The 6404-nt window shown below is 40.6% G+C and overlaps 1 protein-coding gene across 12 annotated transcripts in view; it reads left to right on the top strand.

Annotated features, from left to right (window-relative positions):
* The first annotated feature begins 6067 nt into the window (after nucleotides 1-6067).
* Phf21a (PHD finger protein 21A) overlaps nucleotides 6068-6404 on the top strand; it is a 155475-nt gene continuing 155138 nt past the window's right edge. For 11 of the 12 annotated variants that reach the window (XR_003843504.1, XR_003843508.1, XR_003843501.1 and 8 more), the window contains exon 1: nucleotides 6068-6218. The gene's annotated coding sequence lies outside the window, so the exon portion shown is untranslated. The remainder of the gene's footprint in view (nucleotides 6219-6404) is intronic. The other variant, XR_003843502.1, reaches the window with a different exon arrangement.

Raw genomic sequence — 6404 nt, forward strand, 5'->3', positions numbered from 1 at the left:
AGAAGAGGGCGTCAGATCTCATTACAGATGGTTGTGAGCCACCATGTGGTTGCTGGGATTTGAACTCAGGACCTTCGGAAGAGCAGTTGGTGCTCTTAACCACTGAGCCATCTCTCCAGCCCTTTTTTTGGGGGGGGGTTATCTCTTAATATTAGTTTATCATTGAGTGTGTGTGTAGAGTACTAATAAGCTTTTACACATAGGTATCTTGCTTAACTTATCAGAAATATTTGAGGACTTTGTAGTTATCCTCCCTCCGTTTTAGAAGCGAGGAAGCAGCAGTTTCCCTGGCTCCAGTGGGTGGCAGATACTGCAGCTTATATCCAGGCCCCTGTTTTAACCCTGCGCCTCTCTTCTAGTGTGCAGAATGAAGTCCAAAATCTCTATCTCCCATAGAAACTTAGGAGAAGAGTTTGTAATATACTGACATGGCCCCTGCAATTCTGGGTCCTTCTGAGACTGTTTTGTGGTGGCGTCTGAGTGATGGAGACTGTCCAGGATGCACTGGGAAGAGGGAAGCACTGTTTGGAGCAGCGGGTGCGGCCTAACATCTCTGAGAGATGGCAGTAGGCACTTAGTATGGGCTTTACAGGGGTTTTTGGTACATACAAACTGTTTACATTTACCATTTCATTCTTTATGTAACTTGTAGAGCAGTAGTTAAAAGTTAAAACTATCCCTTTTTTGAAGAAGTACTATAAAAGTGACCTCACAAAAGTCACTAGATAAAGATGCATGTAGAGAAGGGAGAAGTCAAAGTTTTACTAGTTTTTGTTTCTTGTACATTTGCATATGTATGTGTGTAACACACCTAAGAATTAGTGCAATTGCAGAATAATACACTTTTGAAGTTTCGTTTTTTCAGAAAGATGACCATATAAAAACCAGCTTGTTTTCGAAAATAGGGTTCATGTAGAGAGAGAATAGGTGTAGGGTTGGAAGAAGAAAAATGAGTAAGACTTAAATGTTTGTGTTAGATTATAAACTTAAAGTCCCAGGTTTGACTGTTCCCTGTGGGACAAAAAGTATCTTAAGTGTTTTATTTGCAGCCACCATTACTTTTAAAACATTTGTAGACCAGGCTGGCCTCGAACTCAGAAATCTGCCTGCCTCTGCCTCCTGAGTGCTGGGATTAAAGGCGTGCACCACCACGCCCGACTAAAACATTTCTAAAAACTCAACTCAAAGTGACAGTATTGTTTTTCTGGACTGTATTTAGGAGACAGCGTATGAAAATTAAACTTTATAGTTTATTCTGGAAGCCCCTTATTGAGATAGCAGTTGTATTTTTAGATGAACCTTTCCCTTTCAATTTTGCTCTTTCAAACTAGTAGTCTCTTTTCAAGCATTCACTTTATATTTACAAAGTAAGAGTTTCAGAACCAAGATGATGATCAGCCTCGAAATAATGAACCTCTGTAGCTTAGTGGGCAGAGGGAGTTGCTGCCTGGGAGTTTGTCTAGTGCGTGGTCTGCATTTGCGTAGTGTTCTGCATGTCCCCACCCTGTCACTGCTGCCCGCTCACTTTGCCAACAAATGCCATTCTGAAAATGCCACATTTAAGGATTTTTTTAGGTAAATAATTTCAGTGGTTTTGTTTGGATTCTGGTTTTAGCTTGTTGCTAAGGTTGCCATAATTTATCTTAGTCATTTCTAAATTGAACATGTTATTACATAGCTAATAAAAAGTTTTTCATTATAGTAGGTATTTTTTGTTTGTTTGTTTTTGTTTTTTTAAGCCTTCCTAACCCTAAAAATACAGTCTTTGCTCTCAGCTGCTCTATGCTTCTCAGACCCCCAGCTGGTGAGGTGCTGAAGCCTTACCTTGAGTCACATGGGATATAACAAAGTGTCAGATTTTTGCCTTTTTGTTTGTTATTTGTTTTGTTTTCAAGACAGTTTCTCTGTGTAGCTCTGGCTGTCCTGGAACTCACTCTGTAGAACTCACTCTGTAGATCGGGCTGACCTTGAACTCAGACATCCACCTGCCTCTGCTTCCCCAGTGCTGGGATTAAAGGTGTGGGCCACCACCGCCTTGCTGGGTTGTCAGAGGTTTTTTTTTTTTTTTTTTTTTTTTAAAGCTTTATTTGTTTATTATATGTAATTACACACATAGCTGTCTTCAGACACTCCAGAAGAGGGTGTCAGATCTTGTTACAGATGGTTGTGAGCCACCATGTGGTTGCTGGGATTTGAACTCAGGACCTTTGGAAGAGCAGTCGGGTGCTCTTACCCACTGAGCCATCTCACCAGCCTGGTTGTCAGAGTTTCGATGAGCAAAGTTAAGAGAGTTTTTTTCTCTCAGGTGGTATATTCATCAATATGCTCTCATTTTGAATAGATCAGACCACACCTGAGAATACTTTCTTCTCTCTCATAATAGTCAGGAAATCTCACTGGTTGTGAGACTGAGGCAAACACAAGAATCCAAGTTAGTTAATGGCAGCACCTAATTTCCTAATTAATACTTTTTAAGTTCTGTTCCTTGTCTTCTTGACCCACGGTCTCTGCCCCTTTTAAAATCATGACTTTCAGCAAATGTATAATAATCTGAACTGGTATTTTATATCTTCTATTAAACATGAAGGCAAGTTGAAATTTTAAAAGGCTGAGATTCAAAGTGCAGGTTTGTTGGGGATGAGGGATGGGATGGGCTTTCTGGGGGCACACACCCACTTGCGTACTACTGCTCTGCCCAGGCCATTTTTCTTGCAAAAGAGATATAGCCATGGGGACAGCTGGAGGACAGTTGATAAAAGGTGTGGGGCTTTTAAATTGGAGTGATGTTTTGCAGCTCTTTAGTTTTAAAGAATCAGCCTTTCTTTCTTGTGAGAAGCTGAAAGATTGAGCGTGAAGGCCTTGAGGGGTGAGCCTAAAAGACAGAAATATAAGCCTTATTTGTTTTCATGCTGACCAGAGGGAGGGAAAGACTCTCTCCCCTGCTAGCTCCCAATCCCATAGAAATGGCAGCGCCGTTTTCCTGTTGCTGTTAGGCAGTTTATAGAACGCAGGATAGCTTGGTAAGCGTCTTCTCTGTGCTTGATGTGACGTAACATTGTAGAGTATGCGGCTTGCATGTTAAGTATAAGTGATTGTATTTGGCTCGTTGCTGCCGCATTTTTGAGGATGTCTTAGGAAGCAATTATCACAAGCTCGGGTGGATAACGTGCAAGTCATTGAAATCAGCATTTCACCAGGACCAAACTTTGTAACTTGAATGATTCTGTTTAGTATTTGTTTACCTCTTTCCCCACCCCCAACACTTCAGAGCAGAATTCTTTTCTGAAAAGGAACAGATGCTGTTAACTTATCAGGACCTGATACTAAAAAGCCTACAAAAATCTCCGTGCTGTTTATTTTCTTTATTTAATCTATATGCAGAGCATTTTGTAATTATTGCTGTTAGAAGGCTTGAAGCTGCTGCTGCCTTCCCATCCTTGCTGTGCTCAGGAGACAGATTAGGAATGCCAATTTCACAACTTGGTGTACAGAAATGATGACCACTGAAATAAAACAGTTCAGATGAAAAGCAAACCAGATAGAAACGTACAATGAAAATGTCTTTTAGTAAAATGTTAGCATGCTGTACTTGGAGCAGATGCCACATTAATTCAAAAGAGAGCCCAGAAAATGTGGCAACTTTACGATGTCAATGGAGGGAGCTGCAATGGCTCTTGTATGCACTACGTGAAGTTCTTGGCACTGCCTGGTCCTGTCTTGTGCTGCTCCGCCGTTTTCTCTAGGTATTAAGTGTTAATATACAAATTCTAAATTCATGCTATACATTTTATTTATTGTGTATTTAGGTATTAGGGTAAGGAGCCCAATAACTTATAATACAGAAGTAATTTTTTTAAATTTAGATACGTATATCATAATATTTAGAATCTGAGGCAAAAAAATTCACTTTTCTCTGCCTCTTCCAGTCACTTTCATCATGAACTTGTTTAAGAATTGAGTCTTTCAAAGAACCTAGTGCTTTTCAGATGTTGGATTTGGACAGGTTACAAAATTATGAGATTTTTGCATTTATTTTTCTCATTTAAATGTATAGTTATCGTTGGACATTTGTTAGGATTTTTAAATAGCTTAGACTCATTCATTCCCTTTGAGGGTTTTTGCTTTTTTTAATGGTGTTTGGGAAGGAAAAGGGTGATAGAAGGGTACTGTACACACTCAGATGATTCCAGAGTGACATTCATTTTATGGAAGATTGTACTGGGACCTCTTCGAATTGCCTGTTTCTTGCAGTGTATGACTAGTGTGGTCTGAGTGTAGAGAGGGGTGCACTGGGGGGTTTTAACCAGATTTACAGTGTGCGGCTTCCTGATCAGAGCAGTGATCTGTCTGCCAGGGGTATGCCCTGTGCCATAGAGAAGTCTGGAGCACGCACTTAGAAGATGCTGCTTCCTCTCAGTTAATTCGAGCATACCGCTTGCTCATTTGGTGAAAGGTTAAAAGGTTTGTTTTCGTGTAATCCAAGGCAGCTCTCCAGCACAGCAGTAGAATATAGTGGTTAAATTCCAGTAGGCAGCAGGCATGAATCTGGGCTGTGTCATGTTTTAGCTTTTGACCAGGCCAGTACCCTTCTCCTGTACCTGACTCTGTTCCTTCATCTGCAGACTGTGCAGAGATAACACCCACCTTCTGAGATTGTTTTGAAGAATAAGTAAGTGGACTGTGAACTAGGCAGGGTTAGTAAGCACCAAGTAGTACTCCACTGTTGCGTTCTGCTTCCCCCTCCTCCTATGTCACAGTGGAGACAGATGTTAGTGACACATTGGAAAAGAACCTGGGCTTTGTGGCTTGCCCTATTGGAATTTCAGCACAACCACTTAAAAGTTGAATGTGCAATTTTGGATTGACAGTTTAAACTGTCTTTCACTAAGATGTATCTGGAGCATGCCAAATACAGACTGTCGTACTGGTAAGGTGGACAGTGTTCTGTGTGTGGTACAGGGGTAGTAATAACTGCCTCCCCCAGGATTTATATGAAGAGTCAATGAGGGTATCTCAGGATATTCAGTAAACAAGATGAATTATTCTTTTTTTTTTTTTTTTTTTTTTTTTTTTCGAGACAGGGGTTCTCTGTGTAGCCTTGGCTGTCCTGGAACTCACTTTGTAGACCAGGCTGGCCTTGAACTCAGAAATCTGCCTGCCTCTGCCTCCCAAGTGCTGGGATTAAAGGCGTGTGCCACCACTGCCCGGCCAAGATGAATTATTCTTGTTGGTACAGTCTAGCTAAAAGTTCATGTGAACAGTGTAATTATGCAGCAGTTTAACTAAGAAACAGGAGCCCCCCCCCCAAAAAAAACCCACTCTTTTAAAAAAAGGATACATCATAAAAAAAGTTTATCTAATGAGTTCTTATTAAGGAACATTCCTGGGAGAAATAGAAAATACATGAGAATATGTTAATTTTAACTTAATCTTTTAAAAATATTTTGGCATATTTTATTAAAACTGGTAGTGCTATATTCTTCTCCTCAGCCCCTAGCAGTCAGAGACCAGCAGCAAGATCACGGTGGAGTTTATAGTGGCCCTCAGCATCACTTAGCATCGAGAGTAGTCTATTCCAAGGTGCTGAAGTTGGCCAGTTATGTATTCCGCCCTTAATGTAGGCTCGGGGTGAGACCTGACAGGTGCAGCTGTGGAGCCCCAGCGATGTGAAAGGCTATACAAGTGCTTTCTAGGAGTGACAGGCATGGTCTGTTTGTTTTCCTATTTGGGCATTTGCCTTTGTGAGATCTCTTTCATCTGGTATCTGGTCTTACACTACTTGTTATATTCCTTTTCTTTATACAACTGTCATAAGCTATCTGTGCCAAACCTAGCAACAGGCCGGGGACAGGTTGATCATCAAAAAAGCTAGTGATCTCAGAAATAAGAGTTTGTATTTTTTGGTAAAGAATTGAGATTTTACTATATTATTAACATGTCTGTATGCCTTTCTTCTCCCATCTCCTCCTAGTAATTGAAGAAGGGGGAAAGATTAAGTATGTAACATTTTTATTTAATTGACTTCTGACTTGTATCTGAAACATTTGTGATGTTTAACTTTCAGGAATTCATCAAGTGTGTAGCATCTGTAATAGCTTACACAGACACCTGAATACTTGTATGTATCCTTGCAAGCATTTGAGTTAAAGTAACCTAACAGCATCCATTACTGCTCTGTTCTCGCTAACCAGCTGTACCATCTGATGAAGGCCTGGTAGGTGAGTCAGAGTGTTTACTATAGTTTATTTTGTCTCTATTCCAAAAACATTGTTTTTATTTCTGAATAAAAATTCCAAGTTTGGAGCCGGGTGTGGTGGTGCACGCCTTTAATCCCAGCACTCGGGAGGCAGAGGCAGGTGGATTTCTGAGTTCAAGGCCAGCCTGGTCTACAAAAGTGAGTTCCA

The sequence above is a fragment of the Mus pahari genome, chromosome 3 (genome assembly GCF_900095145.1).
Source record: "Mus pahari chromosome 3, PAHARI_EIJ_v1.1, whole genome shotgun sequence".
NCBI lineage: Eukaryota > Metazoa > Chordata > Mammalia > Rodentia > Muridae > Mus > Mus pahari.